The sequence below is a fragment of the Carcharhinus amblyrhynchos genome, unplaced genomic scaffold, assembly GCF_965287045.1.
Source record: "Carcharhinus amblyrhynchos unplaced genomic scaffold, sCarAmb.v2.hapA scaffold_38, whole genome shotgun sequence".
NCBI lineage: Eukaryota > Metazoa > Chordata > Chondrichthyes > Carcharhiniformes > Carcharhinidae > Carcharhinus > Carcharhinus amblyrhynchos.
The window spans coordinates 4,093,907-4,115,943 of NW_027649779.1; positions in this window are offsets into that span (position 1 = coordinate 4,093,907).

Consider the following 22,037-nt stretch of genomic DNA (forward strand, 5'->3'; position numbering starts at 1 on the left):
TGGACGCAAAATTACCCAGTCCTGAATAAGCTGAAACAGCTAGTGCTGATGGGGGAAACATAGAACATAGAACGTGACAACACAGTACAGGCCCTTCGGCCCTCAATGTTGTGCCGAGCTATGCCCAATCCCAAGATCAAGCTATTCCACTCCCTGTCATTCTGAAGTTCTCCATGTGCCCATGCAATAACCGCTTAAAAGTCCCTAAAGAGCCGACTCCACTATCACAGCAGGCAGTCTATTCCAGTCCCCAACCACTCTCTGAGTAAAGAATCTACCTCAGGCATTCCTCCTATATCTCCCACCATGAACCTTATAGTTATGCCCCCTAGTAACAGTTACATCCACACGAGGAAACCCTCTCAGCACGTTCACTCATTGCAAGAATGAAGGACACCGAATTGTGGTCACTAACTTATAAGGGCTCATCCACAAACAAATCTAACACTTGGCCTGGGTCATTACCCAGTACCAAGCCCAATGTGGCCCCACCCCTTGTCAGCTTATCCACATATTGTGTCAGGAAACCTCCTGCACACACTGTACAAAAAGTGCCCCATCCGAACTATTCGACCTGTAAAGGTTCCAGTCAATATTTGGAACGTTAAAGTCACCCATGCTAACGACCCTGTGACCTCCACACCTATCCATAATCTGCTTTGTCAATTCCTCCTCGAAATCTCTATCACTATTTGGGGGCCTATAGAAAGCTCCTGACAACATGACTGATCGTTTCTTATTTCGAACTTCAGCCCATATTACCTCAGTAGGCAGATCACCCTCAAAATGTTTTTCATCAACCGTTAAACTATCCTTGATTAACAATTCTACTCCTCCACCTATTTTACCACCTTCCCTACTCTTACTGAAACATTTATACCCCGGAACTGCCAACAACCATTTCTCTCCCTATTCTAACCACTTCTCCGTAATGGCCACAACATCATAGTCCCGAGTACCAATCCACACTCCAAGTTCACCTACCTTATTCCTGATGCTCCTTGCATTGAAGTAGATACACTTCAACTCACCACGCTGTCTGCTTGAATACTCCTGCGACCTTGGTACCTTCCTCAGTACCTCGCGGCTCTCAACACCAGCTTTTGGAGTCTATCTCAGTTTCTCACCCTGCTGACAAATTCGTTTAACCTCCGCACGCCCCCCCTCCTCCCCCCGAAGAGTAGATGCAAATTTCCCTCCCAGGATATTACTGTCCTTCTGGTTAAGGTGCAAACCCACCTCCAGGTCCCACCTTCCCAGAATGAGCTCCAATTATCCATGTAAATAGAGCCCTCTCTCCTACACCAGCCCTGCAGCCACATGTCAATCTGCACTCTCTCCCCCTGTTCCCCAACTCACTAGCACGTGGCACCAGCAACAAATGACAACATGCTCTGTCCTAGCTTTCAGTTTCCAGCCTAGCACCCTAAATTCCTGGTTTAAATCCCCATCCCTCTTTCTAACTACATCGTTGGTTCCAAAGTGCACTACGACCTGCGGCTGATCCTCCTCGCCCTTAAGGATCTTGAAAACCCCGCCCGAGACATCACGGACTCTTGCACCCGGGAGGCAGCATACCATCCGTGAGCCTCTTTTGTTGCCGCAGAACATCTTATCCGTCCCTCTAACCATTGTGTCCCCAATTACTATTGCTCTCCTGCTCTCCTCCCTTCCCTTCTGAGGCACAGGGATGGACTCAGTGCTCGAAGTCCAGTCACTCTGGCTTACCACTGGTAGGTCATCCCCCTCAACAGAATCGGACACAGAATACTTGTCGCTGAGGGGAACAACCACATGGGCCCCCCGCACTGGCTGCTTCCTCCTAGCCCCTCTGACTGTCACCCATCTATTTTCATTTTTTTGGAGTCTCCACATCCCTGAAGTTCTTATCTATGATCACCTCTGTCTCCCAAATGCTCCGAAGTTCGTCCAACTCCAGCTCCAGTTCCCCAACGCTGTTAAAGATGGAGATGGGTGCAGTTCCCACAGGTGAATTCAGCAGGGATTCTAACGGCATCCCTCAATGTGCCAATAACGGATCACAATTGTAGAACAATAGACTGTAATATTCCAATACTGGATTCAGGGGACAATGGGCAGGGATGTTCCAATACTGGATCAGAATCTGAGAACAAAAGACTGAAATGTCCAAATACCTGATCAGAAGCTGAAACCAATAAACTGCAATGTTCCAATGCTGGAAGGGAACCTGACAACAATATTTTGTAATGCTTCAAGACTGGATCGGAATCTGAGAACACCAAACTGCAATGTTCCAATAGTGGACCGGAATCTATGAGTAGTAGACTGCAATGTTTCAATACTAGATTGGAATTTGGCAACAATGGACTGCAATGTTCTAATAATCAAACTTTGGGAAAAATGGACGGCAACATTCGAATACTGGATTAGAATCTGAGATCAATAGACTGTAATGTTCCAATACTGGTTCGGAATTTGAGAACAATTAACTGTGAAGCTCCAATAATGGATCAGAATCAGAAAACAGTAGACCATAACTTTTAAAATCCTGGAGCAGAATCTGGGAACAATGGACTGGGATGGTTCAATTTTCGATCAAAATCTGAGGACAAGAGACTGCAATGTTCCAATACTGGATCGGAATCAGTGAACAATTGACTTTAATGTTCCAATATTGGATCAGTATCCCAGAACAATAGACTATAATATTCGAATTCTGGATCAGAATCTGAGAACAGAATCCTGGAACGTACCAATACAGGATCAGAATCTGAGAACACCAGACTGCAATGTTCCAATATTGGATCAGAATCTGAGAAAAATAGACTGCAATGATCCATTACTGGATCAGAATCTGAGAAAAATAGACTGTAATGATCCAATACTGGATCAGAATCTGAGAACAATTGGCTGTAATGATCCAATACTGGATTAGAATCTCAGGGCAATAGACTGCAATGTTACAATGCTGGATCAGAATCTGAGAACAATAGACAGTAATTTTCAAATAATGGATTAGAATCTGAGAAAAAATAAACTGTAATATTCCAATATTGGATCAGAATCGGAAAACAATGGAATACGATGTTCCAATACTGAATCAGGATCTGAGAATAAACGGCTGCAGTGTTCCAATAATGGAACTGAATCTGAGAACATTAGACTGCAATAGAACATAGAACATAGAACATTACAGCACATAAAGGCCCTTCGGCCCACAAGTTGTGCCGATCATATCCATACCTACCAGGCCTATCTATAACTCTCAATCCCATTAAACTCCATGTTCTCATCCAGAAGTCTCTTAAAAGACCCCAACGAGTTCGCCTCTACCACCACCGGCGGCGGCCGATTCCACTCACTCACCACCCTCTGAGTGAAAAACTTACCCCTGACATCTCCTCTGCACCTACACCCCAGCACCTTAAACCTGCGTCCTCTCGTAGCGACCATTTCAGCCCTGGGAAATAGCCTCCGAGAATCCACCCTATTTATTCCTCTCAACATTTTATCAGGTCACCTCTCAACCTTCGTCTCTCCCGGGAGAAGAGGCCTAACTCCCTCAATCTATCCTCATAAGGCATGCCATCCAATCCAGGCAACATCCTTGTAAATCACCTCTCAATAGCTTCCACATCCTTCTTGTAGTGAAGCGACCAGAACTGCGCACAGTACTGCATTTGGGGTCTGACAAGCATCTGATAAAGTTGCAGCATTATCTCCCAACTCTTAAACTCAATCCCTCGATTAATGAAGGCCAGTACACCATACACCTTCTTGGCCACATCCTCCACCTGCGTGGCTGATTTAAGAGTCCTATGGACCCGGACCCCAAGAACCTACTGCTCCTCAACACTGCTAAGTATCCTACCCTTGATATTGTACTCCTTCATCCCATTGGACCTGCCAAAATGGACCACTGCACATTTATCCGCGTGGAAGTCCATCTGCCACTTCTCCGCCCAGTCTTGTATCCCATCTATGTCACGCTGCAGCTTCTGACATCCCTCCAGGCTATCCACAACACCACCAACCTTCGTGTCGTCAGCAAACTTACTAACCCATCCCTCCACTTCCTCATCCAGGTCATTTATGAAAATGACAAACAGCAAAGGTCCTAGAATAGATCCCTGGGACACTCCACTGGTGACCGACCTCCATGCAGAAAATGACCCATCTACAACCACTCTCTGCCTTCTGCAGGCAAGCCAGTTCTGGGTCCACAAGGCCAAAGCTCCTTGGATCCCATGCCCTCTCACCTTCTCAAGAAATCTTGCAAGGGGGACCTTATCAAACACCTTTCTGAAGACCACGTAAACCACATCCACCGCTCTTCCTTCGTCAATGTATTCAGTCACATTTTCAAAGAACTCAACTAGGCTCATAAGGCACGACCTGCCCTTGACAAAGCCGTGCTGACTGCTTTTGAACATTCTTAACTTCTCTAAATGTTCATAAATCTTAGAGTGTAATGTTCCAACACAGGATCAGAATCTGTGAACAATAATTCGTAATGTACCAATACTGGAGCAGAATTTGAGAACAATAGACCGTAATGTTACAATAATGGACCAGAATCTGAGAATAATGGACTACAATGTTCCAATGCTGGATCGGAATCTCAGAACAATAGCGGGCAATCGTCCAGTAATGGATCAAAGTCCAGAAACAGCAGACTGCAATGTTCTAATACTGGCTAATAGTGTCAGAACAACAGACTGCAATGTTCCAATGCTGGATAGGAATCTGAGAACAATAGACTATAATGTCCCAATACTGGGTCAGAATCTGAGAACAACAGAGGACATTGATCCAATAATAGATCAGAATCTGAGAATAGCAGACTGGAATGTTCCGACAAAGGTTCAGATTCTGAGAACAGTATACTGTAATATTTCAATAATGGATCAAAATCTGAGAACAATGGACAGTCATAGTCCAATGCTGGATCAGAATTGGAGAACAATAGATTGCAATGAGTCAGAATCTGAAAACAATATCTAGCAATGTTCCAATACTGCAGCAGAATCTGAGAGCAATAGACAGCAAAGTTCCAATCCTAGATCAGATTCTGGGAACAATTGGCTGGTTGGCCCAGTAATGGATCAGAATCTGAGAACACCGTAATGTTCCAGTACTGGAACAGAATCTTCGAAAAATTGACTGCAATATTCCAATAACGTTCAGAATCAGGGAACAATAGACTGTATGCTCCAATTCTGAATCAGCATCTGGGAACAATGGACCGGGATGTTACACATCTGGATCAGAATCTGAGAACAATAGGCTGTAATGTTCCAATAATTGATCAGAATCGGAAAACAATAGGCTGTAATGTTCCGATATTGAATCAATAGAGAACAATGAGGGCAATTATCAAATAATGGATCAGAACCTGAGAAGAGCAGATGGATCAGATTCTGAGAACAACTGTAATGTTCCAATACTGGATTAGAAACTGAGAACAACAGACAGTAAAATTCGAATACTGGATCAGAATCTGAGAACAATTGACCATAATATTCCAAAACTGGAAAGACATCTGCGTCCAATACACTGTAACGTTCCAGTACTGGGTCAGAAACTGATAACAAGAGACTGCAATTTTCCAATACTGGATCATTATCTGAGGACAATATAGGACAATGATCCAATAATGCACCAGAACCTGAGAACATAAGACGGCAATGTTCCAAGAAAGAATCAGATTCTGAGGACAATGGACTGCAATGTCCCAATACTGTGTCGGATTCTGTGAACAGTAGACCATAACGTTCGAATAATGGGTCAGAATTTGTGATTAATAAACTGAAATGTTCGAACACAGGATCAGAGTCTGAGAACAATGGACTGCAAAGGTCCAATACTGGATCAGTATTGGAACATTACACATTACTTCTCCATGTTTTATAAGCGTGCGATACAGAGACCAGAATCCATAAGCTGCAGGACATGTTTAAATGGTGCAACCTAGCTGTTGGATGAAGAAGATGTTGAGGATTCTGTAACATTGGCAATAATGCTGAAATTCACTTCCAAGTCCCACACACTGAACCGGGGCCTTGGACAAGAACAAAGAGAATGAGAGCTGTGATGATAGAGGTAAGTAAGTCCATTGACGGATGAATAAGGATTACGGGGGAATTGATTCATGACATCGATCAGAAGAGCTTCATTACAGAACAGCATATTATGTGGGCTTAAAAAGAACAAGAGGTGTTTCTGAAAGAACACCCCATACCTAAAACAATTTAAACTGCAGGACATTGTTAAAAGACGTTCAATAGATCCCGAACTTTCAATTTTCACAGCCTGGTCTGTATGGCAGCTGTCTCTTCCTCAGTTGATACGTAATTTGAGTTCTAAAGTTATGAAATAACTCATAAAAAAAACTAAAAACCTTGCAGTCTGTGTTTCTCATTGTTTCTCCATGTTTTGTGATGAGGTCGTGTGCCAGCAGTTCAGGGAGTTGGGTAGAAAGCTGGGGTTGTAACCTCAGGATTACGTCCTGTATGACATGCTAGTGAGGTTAGTAATAAGCAGAGAGTGCAGCTCAACACTTTGCTAAACAATTGGTGTAGAAGGGAGGGTTTCAGATATCTCAACCATTGGGGTCTCTTCTGGGGCAGATGGGACCTGTACAAGAAGGGCGGGTTGTATCTATACTGGAGGAGCACAAATATTCTGTCCAGGATGTTTGCTAGAGTCACACAGGAGGATTTGGCAGGAGTGTGGGACCGAAGACAAAGGTGAATTAGCTGAAGGGGAATGAGAGAGTAGGGCCAGTAAGACTCAGAGAAACAGCTGGCAGTGTGGGATTGCAAATCAGAGAGGGTCTGGTGGACTGAAGAACATTTGTTTCCATGCGAGAAGTGTAACAGGTAAGGCAGATGAACTTAGAACTTGGATTAGTATGAGAAACTGTGATGTAGTTGCCATTACAGAGACTTGGAACAGAAGATCTAAGGTACTTTTGGATAAAGGTAAGTGTAGTCCTCAAGTTAAGGTGCTAAATTGGGGGAAGGCTAATTACAACAATGTTAGGCAGGAACTGAAGAATGTAGATTGAGGGCTAATGTTTGAAGGCAAATCAACATCTGGCATGTGGGAGGCTTTCAAGTGTAAGTTGATAGGGATTCAGGATCAGCACGTTCCTATAAGGATGAAGGATATGTATGGCAAGTTTTGGGAACCTTCGATAACGAGCGATATTGTGAGACTCGTTTAAGAGAAAAAAAAGAGGCATTTGTCAATGCTAGGAGGCTGGGAACACACGAAGCAACTGTGGGATACAAGGAATGTAGAAAGAAAATGAAGCAAGGAGTAAGAAAACCTAAAAGGGCTCATGAGAAAAAAAATGGCCCCAGCATGATTAGGAAAATCCCAAGGCTTTTTACACATATGTAAAGAGCTTGAGGATAGCCAGGGAAAGAGTTGGCCACTCAAGGGCAACAGAGGGAATGTATGTGTGCTGCCAGAGGAAATGGGTGAGATATTAAATAAGTACTTTGCATCATTATGCACCAAAGAGATGGACTTGGTGAATGATGAGTCCGAGAAAGGATGTGTGGATAGTTTGAGTCATGTTGAGATCACAAAGGAGGAGATATTGAAGTTCTTGAGAAACATCAAGATAGGCAAGTCTCCAGGGCCTGATGTGATGTACACCAAAATACTGAGAGAGGCATGGGAGCAATTTGAGAGAAATCTTTGTATCCTCACTGGCTACAGAAGAGGTCCCTTTGCTTAAGAAGGGTAGCAAGAATAATCCAGGCAATTACAGGCCAGTTAGCCTTACAGCAGTGCTAGGGAAATTACTGGAGAGGATTCTTCGAGGTAGGATTTACTCCCACTGGAAATAAGTGGAAGTATTTGTGAGAGGCAGCATGGATTTGTGAAGGGAAGATCAGGCCTGACGAATTTGTCAAGTTTTACGAGGAACTGACGAAGATGGTTGATGAGGGTGGGGCAGTGGATGTTGTCTACATGGACTTCAGTAAGGCCTTTGATAAGGCCCCTTGTGGCAGACTGGCGCAGAAGGTGAAGTTGCATGGGATCAGAGGTGAGCTGGCAAGTGGATACAAAACTGGCTCGGTCAAAGAAGACAGAGTGTTGTAGTGGAAGTCTGTGTTTCTGAATGGAGGGCTGTGACAAGTAGTATTCCTCAAGGATCAGTGCTGGGATCTTTGTTGTTTGTAAAGGTTGGTGGATTTGCAGATAGCGATGAGGACCATCAAAGGGTATAGCAGGATATATATCAGTTGGAGACTTGGGCAGAGTTACTGTATTTAGAGTTTAATTCGGACAAGTGTGAGGTAATGCATTTTGCAAGGTCTAATACAGATAAGAAATATACAGTGAATGACAGAACCCTTAAGACAGAGACAGATCTGGGAGCACAGGTACACAGGTCATTGAGGTGGAGAATGTTATCAAAAAGGCATAGGCATACTTGCCTTCCTTGGCCGCGGTACTGATTTTAAAAATTCGCAAGTCATGTTGCAGTTTTATAGAACCTTAGTTAGATCGCACTTGGAATATAACACTTAATTGTGGTCGCCAAACTACTGTGGAGGCTTTGGAGAGGGTACAGAAAAGATTTACCAGGATGTTGCCTGGTGTGGAAGGCATTAGCAATGAGGAGAGATTGGAGAAACTTGGTTTGTTCTCACTGCAACGACAGAGGTTGAGGGGAGACCTCATAGAATTCTACTACATTGAGAGGCATGGACAGAGTGGATAGAAGATTTTTCCTTGGGTAGAAGAACCAATTACTTAGAGGCATAGGTTTAAGGTGCGAAGGGCAAGATTTAAATGATATGTACTAGGCAGTTTTTTTTTACACAGAGTGTGGTGGGTGTCTGGAACACGTTGTCAGGGTAAGTAGTGGAAGCAGATACAGTAGTGACTTCCAAGGGGTGCCTTGACAAATGCATGAATAGGATGGGAATAGAGGGATATGGTCCCCGGAAGCCTAGGTTTTATTTAGTGAGGTCGGGCTGCATGGTCGGTGCAGGCTTGGGCGGCCGAAAGGTCCCTTCCTGTGCTGTAGGTTGTTTTGTTCTTTGTATTTTCAATTTCCATACCTCCCTAGCCTCAACACCCCAACCAGGCTGTAAATGTTCTACTTTGGGTATAAAAAGTGCTGGATTGAAGGGGGATAAGTGAACCTGTTTGTTTAGTGACTGTAATTGATATGAGTCTCCGTGGATCCGATTAGTGTGCCTGAAGGGATTCCTCTTTTGTACTAATAAGGGATCCCGTTCATTGTGTTGTCCCATAGAGCCAGCGGGAGCGACAAGTCAACACTAAGAGAGATCAGCCACTGTGGAGAGAGAGGGAAGAAGAGGAGAGATCAGAAACAGGGAACAATGGATTGGAATCTTCCAATAATGGATCAGAATCTGGAAACAATGAACTGGAATGTTTCAACAATTGATCAGAATCTGGTAAAAATGAACCAGAATATTCCAACAATGGACCTGAATCTGGGAACAATGGATTGGAATGTTTCAACAATGGACCCGAATCTGGGAACAATGGATTGGAATGTTCCAACCAAGGACAGGAGTTTATTCCATTGGATTTCTAGGTTTACTGCAGATGATGGGATGATAACATCAGCTGATCGGATTCACTATCTACTGAAGGCGATTCAATGCTTTTACTATCCCCTTGTGGCGATTGTTGGTGTTCCAGGTAAGTTTGTGGCTGGAATTTTACCGGTCTAACCACCACGAGAATCAGAGCAGGCAAGGGGCGGAGCATGGGAAGGTATGTTAAACACGGTGGGATTTTGCAGTTTCGGGAAGAGTGAGGCTGTAAAGTTCCGTCCCCCTGTGTCTTGTTCCTAATTCTAAAAAGGCTGTTTAATTTTCTTGTCATTGACTGAACTTGGTTTGCTGCTCTTGTTGTTTCTGTTGAATCTGTGTATCTAGTTATAATTTCTTTCAGCAACTGACAAATGTCCCTCAGGACCAATGGACTAAGATGTCTTCTTTGTTCTGTGACTTTCCATAGACCTGTGGCGTCAAACGCTATTCTTTTGTGAGAAAAAGTTTGAGACCGAATCCGTTAAGAAAGATGTGGAAGCTATTGAGAGTGAGTCGAATGTTACAAGAATGTTGTCGGGATTGGGAGGCATGCCTTATGAAGATAGGTTGAGGGAGCGAGGTCTATTTTCCCTGGAGAGGTATAGATTGAGAGGCGACCTGATAGAGGTTTATAAAATGTTGAGAGGAATAGATAGGGTGGATTCTCGGAGGCTATATCCCAGGGCTGAAATGGTCGCTACGAGAGGACACAGGTTTAAGGTGCTGGGGAGTAGGTGCAGAGGAGATGTCAGGGGTAAGTTTTTCACTCAAAGGTTGGTGAGTGAGTGGAATCGGCTTCCGTAGGTTGTGGTAGAGGCGAACTCGCTGGTGCCTTTTAAGAGACTTCTTGATGAGTACATGGGGTTTAATGGGATTGAGAGTTATAGATAGGCCTGGTAGGTATGGATATGATTGGCGCAACTTGTGGGCTGAAGGGCCTGTTTGTGCTGTAGTGTTCTATGTTCTATGGATCCTTTAACCCTCTACATACAACACCAGTTCACTGCTAATCACCCAGCCAGTAACCAGACCACATAATCCATTCACAGAACTCTTTTTACCCTCTGCAAAAAACATAAATGCACTGCTAATAACCCATGCAGGCACCAGGCTGAAGGATCCATTGTATTTGTCATATCTGCATAGCAAGATCTCACAGAGAGATCTTCCATGTTTTGAAAAAGTTTGAAGTTTATTCATTCGTGTCACAAGTCAGCAAATATCAACACTGCAATGAAGTTACTGTGAAGGTCCCCTTGTCGCCGCTCTCCGGTGCCTGTTCAGGAACACTGACGGAGAATTTAGCAAAGATACCACCTACGCAATACAAATTTCAGAGTGTGGGAGGAATCGGGAGCAATTGGAAAAAATGTAAACACAGGGAAAACATGCAAATTCTGCACAAACAGTAGCCAAGCCTGGTATTGGAACAAACTTTCTGGTGCTTTGAGGCAACAATGCAATCCCCTGGTCCCCTACAAACTCACCTGCATTCACCAAAACACAAACACACATGCATACTCACACACCCATACATAAATGCAACCGTTTGCTGATAGAAGTAATCCGATTACTTATTCCCACACACACAAGTTCAAGAATAACCAAAATGCTACAGCACTCCCAGAATCATACTCACTTAGGGACACTCCTATGGCACTCTTTCGCTCACACACACATCCACACATCACACACACACACACACACACACACACACTCACACATATATAATGATAGAGACTATTTTAAGACACACAGGCAAAGGGCGGGGGGGGGGAGCGGTGGTGGAGTGAGATAACACTACTCCCTGCCCATTGATGGTGGTGTTTGCAGGTAAAATCAAACAACAGACTATAAACCAGATCCACGCCCAATTTCCAGCCTCTTGTGAACTTAACGGCAAAGGATATGAACGGGTTGAACCTGCTGCCCATTTCTGGAAAGAGGCTGAATAAATTATTTACATTTATTTTAATGCAAATTTAAATAAAACTAGCGACCCTGAGATGGAATAGTGTGGGACACTTGCCTTTACAGCCTCACTGGGAGAGGTTGTGTCCGGTGAGGAAAACAGCTTCCCGCACGTAGAAGGATGAGTGATGATGATCTTCCCAGTAGAACTGAAGGCCATTGAGGACATCAGGCAAGAATGGGGGAAAAAGATCGGTGCCCCTTGAGCAGTGTTACCTGGTAGTGTCCACTGGGCAGAATGAGTATAATTTGGTGGCCATTTCAGAGACATGGTTGCAGGATGATAATGACTGGGAGTTGAATATCTGGTGGCATCAAACTGTTCAGAGGGACCGACAGGGAGGGAAGGGAGTTGGTGTAGCTCTGATATTTAAGGATGACATCAGGGCAATAGTGAGACATGATATAGGTTCTATGGAAAAAAAGGTTGAATCCATTTAGATGGAAATTGGAAATAGTATGGAGAAAAAGTCACTGATAGGTGTAGTCTATCGGCCACAAATAATGACATCATGGTGGGGCGAAAAATAAACAAAAAAAGACAGATGCATGTAACAATGGTACAGCAATTATCACGGGGGATGTTAATCTACATATCAATTGGTCAAACCAGGTCGGTCAAGGCAGACTTGAGGAGGAGTTCATAGAATGTATCCAAAAAGGCTTCCTCGAAAAGATTGTAATGGAACCTACAAGGAAGCAAGCTATCCTCTATGTGGTCCTGTGTAACGAGACGAGAATAATTAATGATCTCACAGTTCGGGATCTTCTAGGAAGAAGCGATCACAGTATAGTTGAATTTAAAATACAGATAAAGTTTGAGAAGGTCGAATCCAATACCAGTGTCTTATGCTTAAAGAAAGGAGACTGCAGTAGGATTAGGGAGGAGTTGGCTACTGTAGATTGGAAGCAAAAACTTTTTGGTGGGACAATTGAGGAACAGTGGAGGACTTTCAAAGCGGTTTTCACAGTGTTCAGCAAAAGTATATAGCAGTGATAAGGAGGAAATGTAGAAAAAGAGATGATCTGACATGGATAACTGAAGAAACAAAAGAGGGTTTCAAATTGAAAAAAAAAGTTTATGCAAAGTGGCAAAGATTAGTGGGAATCTAGAGGATTGGGAAAACTTTAAAGGTCAACAGAAAGCCATGGGAAAAAAATTATAAAGAAAAGTAAGATGGATTATGAGAGTAGACTGGCTCAGAATATTAAAACAGATGGCAAATGTTTCTACAAATAAATAAAACGAAAAAGATTGGCTAAAGTAAACTTTGGTCCTTTAGAACATGAACAGAGGAATGTAATAACTGGAAAAGAGGAAATGGCTGGAGTATAGAACAGGTATTTTGTATCAATCTTCACAGTGGAAGACACAAATAACATACCAAAAAATGATGTCGGGAAGGCTAAGGGAGGTGAGGACCTAGAAACTACCATTATCACAAAAGAGGTAGTGCTGGGCCAGCTGATGGTTCGAAAGACAGACAAGTCTCCTCGCCCTGATGGAATGGGAACTGAAAGAGATGGCAGGAGAAATGGTAAATGCACGAGTGCCAATTTACCAAAATTCACTGGACTCTGGGGATGGTCCCCACAGGTAAGAAACAGCAAATGTGACACCACTGCTTAAAATAAAAATAACGTAGACAAAAGGCAGGTAACAGTAGGCTGGTTAGCTTAACTTCTGTAGTAGGGAAAAATGCTTGAATCTATCATCAAGGAAGAAATAGCGAACCATCTGGATATAAATCGTCCAATTGGAAAGTTGCAGCATTGGTTCTTACAGGGCAGATCATGTTTGACTAATTAGGTGGAATTCTTTGAGAACATTTCATGCACAGTGGACAATGGGGAACCCGTGGATGTGGTGTATGTGGATTTCCCCAAGGCATTTGACAAAGTGCCGCATCAAAGACTGTTGCATAAGGTAAAGGTGCACAGTGTAACGGGTAATGTATTCACGTGGATAGAGGATTGGTTAACAAACAACAAGCAAAGAGTGGGAGTAAATGAGTATTTCCCAACTGGCGATCAGTGACTAGAGGTGTGCCTTGGGGGTCGATGTTGGGACTGCAATTGCTTATGAGAGGATTGGCTTATGAGGAGAGACTGAGTAGAGTGGGGCTGTACTCATTGGAAATCAGAAGAATGGGGGGTTATCTTACAAAAACATTGAAGAGTATGAAGGGAATAGATAAGATAGAAGTAGGGAAGTTGTTACCACTGGCAGGTGAAACTAGAACGAGGGGGCATTGCCTCAAAATAAGGGGGAGCAGATTTAGGACTGAGGAGAAACGTCTTCACACAAAGGGTTATAAATGTGTAGAAATCCCTGCCCATTGACGCAGTTGAGGGTACCTCATTGAATATTTTTAAAGAGTGGCTTTTTTTTATTTTTGAACAGTAAAGGAATTAAGGTTATGGTGAGCGGGTGGGTAAATGGAGCTGAGTACACAAAAAGATCAGTCATCGTCTTATTGAATGGTGGAGCAGGCTCGAGGGGCTAGATGGCCTCCTTCTGCTCCTAATTTGTATGTTCTTAGGTTCTCATGAACCTGCTTCTGGGCCTGGCCAAACGAGCTATTAACAGGTCAAGGCAGCAGATGACTCAGGGGGCCGCCCAGCCCTACTGTTTGCCCCTCTACCACGGCTGCATTCATGGCTGTGTGTCCCTGGAGAGGCAGCATGCAGTGTCCGCGGGCACCATCCAGACATTCCGTGTTTGTTGGGCACCACAGAGATTGGCGTGGTTTAAGAACATAAGAACATAAGAAATAGGAGCAGGAGTAGGCCATCTAGCCCTTCGAGCCTGCCCCGCCATTCAATAAGATCATGGCTGATCTGTCGCTGCTCAGTTCCACTTTCCCGCCCTCTCCCCATAACCCTTAATCCCCTCTCTTATCAAAACCCATCAACCCGCGTCTTAAAAATATTTAGCGAGGCAGCCTCCACCACTTCAACGGGCAGAGAATTCCAGAGATTCACCACCCTTTGAGTGAAGAAGTTCCTCCTCAACTCCGTTCTAAACCGCCCCCCTTTTATCTTGAGGCTGTGCCCCCTAGTCCTACTGTCTTTTTTGAGCGGGAAGAGTCTCTCCACCTCTATCCTATCCATCCCGTTCATCATCTTATACGTCTCAATGAGATCTCCCCTCATTCTTCTAAACTCTAACGAGTACAAGCCCAGTTTTTTCAGCCTCTCCTCATAGCTCAACCCCCTCAACTCCGGTATCAGCCTAGTAAACCTCCTCTGCACTCCCTCCAAGGCCAAAATATCTTTGCGCAGGTGCGGCGCCCAAAACTGCACACAGTACTCCAGCTGCGGCCTCACCAATGCCCTAGACAGCTGCAGCAAGACCTCCCTACTTTTATATTCAATCCCCCTCGCTATGAAGGCCAGCATCCCATTTGCCTTCCTGACCACCTGCTGCACCTGCAAGCTGGGTTTTTGCGACTCATGCACAAGGACCCCGAGGTCTCTCTGCACCGTCGCCTGCTGCAGTTTTTCGCCCCGTAAGTAATAGTCCTTCCTACCATTCTTCCTACCAAAGTGGACCACCTCACACTTGCCAACATTAAATTCCATTTGCCATTTCCTGGCCCGTTCGCCCAGCCTATCTAGATCCTTCTGCAGACTCTCCACACCCTCCGCACAATTTGCCGTTCCCCCAATCTTGGTGTCATCAGCAAATTTCGACACCCTACACGCGGTCCCCTCCTCCAGATCATCTATATAAATGGTAAAAAGCTGAGGCCCCAGCACCGACCCCTGGGGCACTCCGCTAGTCACCATCCGCCAATCCGAATAGCACCCGTTGACCCCCACTCTCTGCCTCCTATTTGACAACCAATCCTCTATCCCCGCTAACACCCTACCCCCAACTCCATGTCCCTCGACCTTCTGCAATAACCTCTTGTGAGGTACTTTGTCAAACGCCTTGCCTTCTGCTGTGTCTTTTGTTTCGTATCTTCCCTTCTTTTTGAGGGGGTTGCCTTTCTTGCTTCTCCCTCCACTTATTTAGTTGATTTGCCAAATAAGTTGGCTGGGGATAGTCACTTATTTGCTCATTTCGGCACTCACTGTCACACTGAATAAGTTATGCAAATGGAGCAACGGCCAGATCTCGAAATGCTGCCTCTGCTACTAAGATATCTACTAAGAGATCTTACAATTATACCGGAAATAATATTTACATACAGAGGGAACTGGGCACATAGTCCACAGGTCCCTAAACGTGGCAACAATGGTGGGGTTTAGCTGTTGGGAGGGTGAGTTAGGGAAGGGACTGATGGGGGGTGGGGTGAGGGGGTCCTTCAGCATTGGTTTTGATGAATGGGAAAGCGGCTGGGGGAATCCATTTAAGGGATATGGGGGGGATGTTGGGTTCAGGTCCATCTAATGTTGTCAGCGGCAGTTTGAGAGCGGGGGATTGGGCTTATGTTGGGCTATAGGGGGTTGGGAGAACTCCCTCTACCTGTGGCAGTTGGGGAGTCGTTGGATTCCCACTGTGAGGCTGTTCGCTCGGTGAATTGTGGGGTATTTCCATAGTTTTGCTTTGGATATTTCCTTCCCTTCTTCTTGTCTTTCTTGTCTTTGCCTTGTTGGCTTTGGAATGTTGAGAGTGGGATGGATCTGCCCCCGATCTGGGGGTTGATGGAGGAAGGGGTGTGTCCCACTTTCCGCTTTCTTCCTTGTTTTTCCATTATTTTATCGACCTCTATTAGATCACTCCTCAGCCTTCGACGCTCCAGAGATAAAAAGTCCCAGTCTATCCAACCTTTCCTTTTAACAGAAATGATCAACTCCCGGTAGCATCCTAAGTAAATATTTTCTGTACTCTTTCTAGTTTAATAATATATTTTCTGTAATAGGGAGGCCAGAACTGTGCACGGTATTCCAAGTGTGGCCTCATCAATGTCTTGTACAATTTCAACAGGACATCCCAACTCCTGTAATCAATGTTCTGACCAATGAAACCAAGCATGCCAAATGCCAAATACCTTCTTCACCACCCTGTCCACCTGAGACACCACTTTCAACGAGCTATAAACATGTACCCCGAGATCGCTTTGTTCCGTACGTCTCCCCAGCGCCCTACCATTAAATAATTTCTGCCCTGGTTCAATCTACCAAAATGCATCACCTCACATTTATTTAAATTAAACGCCATCTGCCATCCGTCAGCCCACTGGCCCAATTGATCAAGATCCCGTTGCAAACGGAGATAACTTTCTTCACTGTCCACTATGCCACCAACCTTGGTGTTATCTGCAAACTTTCTAACCATTCCTCCTATACTCACATCCAAATCATTAATATAAATGAAAAATAACAGTGGACCCAGCACTGATCCCTGAGGTTCACTGCTGGTCACAGGCCTCCAGTTTAAAAAAAAATCCTCTACAACAAACCTCTGGCTTCTGTCAAGATGCCAATTTTGTATCAATTTAGATACTTCACCCTGGATCCTGTGAGATTTAACCTTTTGCAACAACCTACCATTCGGGATCTTGTCAAAGGCCTTGCTAATGTCCATGAGGCAACAACAACTGCACTGCCCTCATCTATCGTCTTCACAGCGCGAGGGAGCCAGGTTCGATTCCTGGCTTGTGTCACTGTTCTGCACGTTCTCTCCGCGTCTGTATGGATTTCCTCTGGGTGATCCGGTTTCCTCCCACTCTGTGTGAGTTAGCTGGATTGCCGAAATTTCCCCTCAGTACCAGGGGGGCACTAGCAAGCGTAAATAGGGATTGCCGGCATAGGACTGAGTGGTTTGTCGTCTGTGCAGACTTGAAGGGCCAAATGGCCTCCTTCTGCACTGTTGAGATTCTATGGATAAGAGAGAACATGATCTAGGAGGGTTGTTATGACAACATTTTTTTTTCAATGTGAAATTCAGGTTTCTCTCATAAAACATTCCCACATGAATCATTGAAACAGGAATGGGATTTAACAGCAAGGTTAATGTTCAGCTTGGCAATTCAGGAGAGCGCTGTGCTGATTGACATTTTAACATGAAATATTAAAATGTTGAAATGTTTTTACATGTACATAGATATGATAGGCATAGACGGATACGGGCCAAAGGGAGAATTGGGATTATCTTACGGGTAAAGTGTTAAATTAAAAGGGCGGCACAGTGGCACATTGGTTAGCACTGCTGCTTCACAGCTCCAGGGCCCTGGGTTCAATTCCTGGCTTGGGTCACTGTCTGTGTGGAGTTTGCACATTCTCCTCGTGTCTGCATGGGTTTCTACCGGGTACTCCGGTTTCCTCCCACAGTCCAAAGATGTGCGGGTTAGGTTGATTGGCCATGCTAAGAAATTGCCCCTTAGTGTCCAGGGATAAGTGGGTATAATGTGTAAGGATATGGGAGTAGGGCCTGGGTGGGATTGTGTTTGGTGCAGACTCGAAGGTCCTCTTTCTGCACTGTAGGGTTCTATGATCTATATTGGCACGTTGGTTTCTATTGTCATGGCAGCGCCTTTCATCAAGGTAGCATTAGTGGAACTGTTGAAGATGTTTTTTATTATTATTCATTCCGGGCACATGGATGTCGCTGGCTGGACCAGCATTTATTGCCCGTCGCTAGTTGCCCTTGAACTGGATGGCTTGCTAGGCCATTTCAGAGGGTGGCTGACAGTCAACCACATTGCTGTGCCTCTGGAGTCACAAGTAGGCCAGAGCAGGTAAGGACAGCGGATTTCCTTCCCTGAAGGAACCAGATGATGTTTTTATACAATTGACAATGGTTTCGTTGTAATCAGTAGATTTTTAATTCCTTTTTTTATTGGATTCAAATTTCACCATCTGCAGTGTCAGGATTCAGAGCCAGATTCCCAGAACATCAGGTGAGTTTGTGGATTTACAGTCTAACAGTAATACCAATAGGCCATCACTTCCCGAGCTTGTGTTGAGGATATTGCAATGTAGGTTTGGTTTGGATAGAGACAAAGAGGAGCTCGGCATATGTGTAAGTGAATTTATTAATGTCACAAGTCGCCTTACAGGAACAATGAAGTAAAATTACTGTTACAATCTCCTCATCGCCACACTCCAGAGACTGTTCGGCTGCACTGAGACAGGATTCAGCATGGCCAATGCACCTAACCAGCACATCTTTCAGACTGTGGGAGGAAACTGGAGCATCCGGAGGAAACCCATGCAGACACGGGGAGAATGTGAAAACTCCACACAGGGATCCAAAGCCGGGAATCAAACTCGGCTCCCAGGCACTGTGAGGCAGCAATGCTAATATTGTGCCACCCCAATGAAGTCTCCAGTGATTGTGTACACTCTGTTTCAAGTACTCTAAATCCTAAAAAAAGCTTAGTGAATTATTTTAGTACTTAATGAATCACCTCAAAAATTATTGGAGGAGATGAATGATAGAAAGTTCAATGACCTGTGTTATCCTTACAGTAAGATTTAGGGCCATATCACGATGGAAAACAAACAGATTTATGTTAAAATTTGATGTAAATTATGTCGAAACCAACACTATTTGTGCATTGAGAGGCACATTCGGGTCTCCATATTTAAGTAGTAACATTGATCTTCAAAGAAAACATGTACCATGATCATTCCAATGCGGGTAAAATAGTTTGTCAAAGAGGCGGTGCTGACTCGATGGGCCACAGGAAGTCCTTCTGCACTGCCGTGTCTGACCCACCATTATTTCCAACTTTCCATATCTCCCTGACACGCACCCCATCGAGGCTGTAAATTTTCTACTTTGTGTACAGAAAGCATTGGATTGAAGGGGGTTAGGTGAAGCTGTTTGTTAAGTGACTGTAATTGATGTGAGTCTCCATGGATCTGATTAGTGTGCCTGGAGGGTTTCCCTCTTCTATTAATAAGGGACTCCGTTAACGGGAGCGAGAGCTCCGACACTAACAGAGATCAGCGGCTGTGGAGAGAGAGGGAGGGAGAGGAGAGATCAGAATCTGGGAAGAATGGATTGGAATGTTCCAACAATGGATCAGAATCTGGGAACAATGGATTGGAATGTTCCAACAATGGATCAGAATCTGGGACAATGGATTGGAATGTTCCAACAATGGATCAGAATCTGGGAACAATGGATTGGAATGTTCCAACAATGGATCAGAATCTGGGAACGATGGTTTCGAATGTTCCAACCGAGGACAGGAGTTTATTTTATTGGATTTCTACGTTTACTGCAGATGATTGGTGGATAACATCAGCTGATCGGATTGTGTTTTTACTGAACGTGTTTCAATGCTTTTACTATCCCCTCCTGGTGATTGTTAGTGTTCCGGGTAAGTCCCTGGCTGGAACTGTACCAGCCCGACCACCACTGGAATCAAAGAAGGCGAGGGTCGGAGCATAATTAAGTCAGAGAGGGTTACAACTTGGAAATAGGCCCTTAGGTCAAACTTTTTTAAACCCGTAAACTAATCCCAATTCTCCCTTTGGCCCATATCCCTCTATGCCTATCGTATGTATGTACATGTAAAAATGCTTTTTAAAAGACAAAATTGTACCCGCCTCTACGACTACCTCTGGCAGCTTGTTCCAGCCATTCACCACCCTCCGTGTGAAAAACAAAATGCTTACTGGACACTTTTCTCTCTCACCTTAAACTTATGCCCTCTAGTTTTAGACTGCACTGCCTTTGGGAAAATATGTTGATGATCTAGCTGATCTGTGTCCCCTATCTGTCAGGGAGTGGGAGCAAACCAGAGCTACCGGGAGGAAACCCACGCAGACACAGGGAGAACTTGCAGACTCTGCACAGACAGTAGCCAAGCCTGAAATTGAATCTGGGCCTCTGGTGCTGTGAGGCAACAAATGTTGTCCCCTATAGCACCACAAACTCTCCTAGAATTACAGAAACACAAACACCCAGACACAGCCACAAACACTAACATAAATACACACGTGCTGGGAGAAACAATCAGATTAAAGCATTTCCTCCCAGTCATAAACAAACTCAAGAACAACCAAAATTACGTTAACACTCCAGAAAAATGAACACTTAAGAATGACAAACTCGGATGGCATTATCTTTCTCTCTCATACACACATGCACATACACACACACACACACACACATACACACACACACACACACACGCACGCACACACACACACACACACACACACACACACACAACTTAGTTAACAAGTACTCCCTGCTGCTTGATGGCAAGGTGAGCAGTAAAACCGTGTGACACCCGAAATCGCCGAGGTTCACGCCCAATTTCCCACCTCTTGCCATCTTCACTGGCAACATTTTGGCGGATTCAGCCTGCCGGCCATTTCTGGCAACAGGCTGAATAAATCATTGAAATTTATTTTAAGAAAACAAATTTAAATAAGTTTAGCGATCCCGGGATGGAATTGTGTAGCACACTTGCCTTTGAAGCCTCACTGGGAGAGGTTGTGTCTGGTGAGGAAAACAGCCAGTCCACATGCATGTGGACGAGTCGTGATGACCTCGTCTGTAAAACCGAAGGCCATTGAGGGCACTGGGCAAGGTCGAGGACAAACGTAGGTGCCCCTGGGCAATGTCCACCTGGCAGGACCAAGGAATGGGGTACAAGGTGGCGGAGTCTACAAGAGCGGAGGCTGTAGGTAGTGGGGTACATTCTGAGCGGAGTTGTTGGGTCATAGAGGGTCCAACTACGACTCTGCACGCTGTCTGTGAGGTGGGGTGGTCCGCACTGCCACTCTGGGTGTGATTAATTGTGGTAGGGAGGAAGCATCACTGCCTTTCTGCATGAACAGTGGGATAGGAAGGGAATGCCCGGCTGCCTCTCTGCGTGCACTATGGGGTACATAGGTTTGGAACAGGTTTAATCTTGTGAACTAACAGGTTGAACAGCACAAAACGGCCCATTATGTTGGAACTGGTCATCAAACACCTTTCCAATCGGATCTCATTTTCCAGCACTCGATCCACAGCCTTATACACTCTGGCATTTGAATTGCTGATCTAAATGCCTCTTGTGGTTGTTCCCGCTTCTACCATCCTCTCAGGCCCTGAGCTGCAGATCCCAGCACCCTGTGGGTGGAAACATTTTTCCTCAAATCCACACAGAAATCTGCCCTTTACCTTAATTCCACACCTGCTGGTTAATGAAACCTCTACTGAAGGGAAAATGTTTCTTCCTATCATTGTGCGACATAAGTTTGTACATATCTCTTATGTCTCCACCCCACCCCACCCCACTTAAAAACACTGTCACCACCATCCACTACACCCACTCCCCTCCAGTGTCTCTGATCTAAGTTAAAAACCCAGCCTAACCAGCCTTTGTAGATGGTGAGAGTCGCAGCTGACATGCCAAATGTCCATAAACGACTGAAAAAAATAGAGGCGTTCATAGATTTTTTTAAATTATAGTGTGGTCATGGAGGAGGCAGGAGAGGTTGTTGGTGATCTGGACTCTAAAACCTGAAGCTCTCCACCATTTGAACTTCATCCACTGATGTAGATACGGACAGGTAGTCCACTATGCTTCC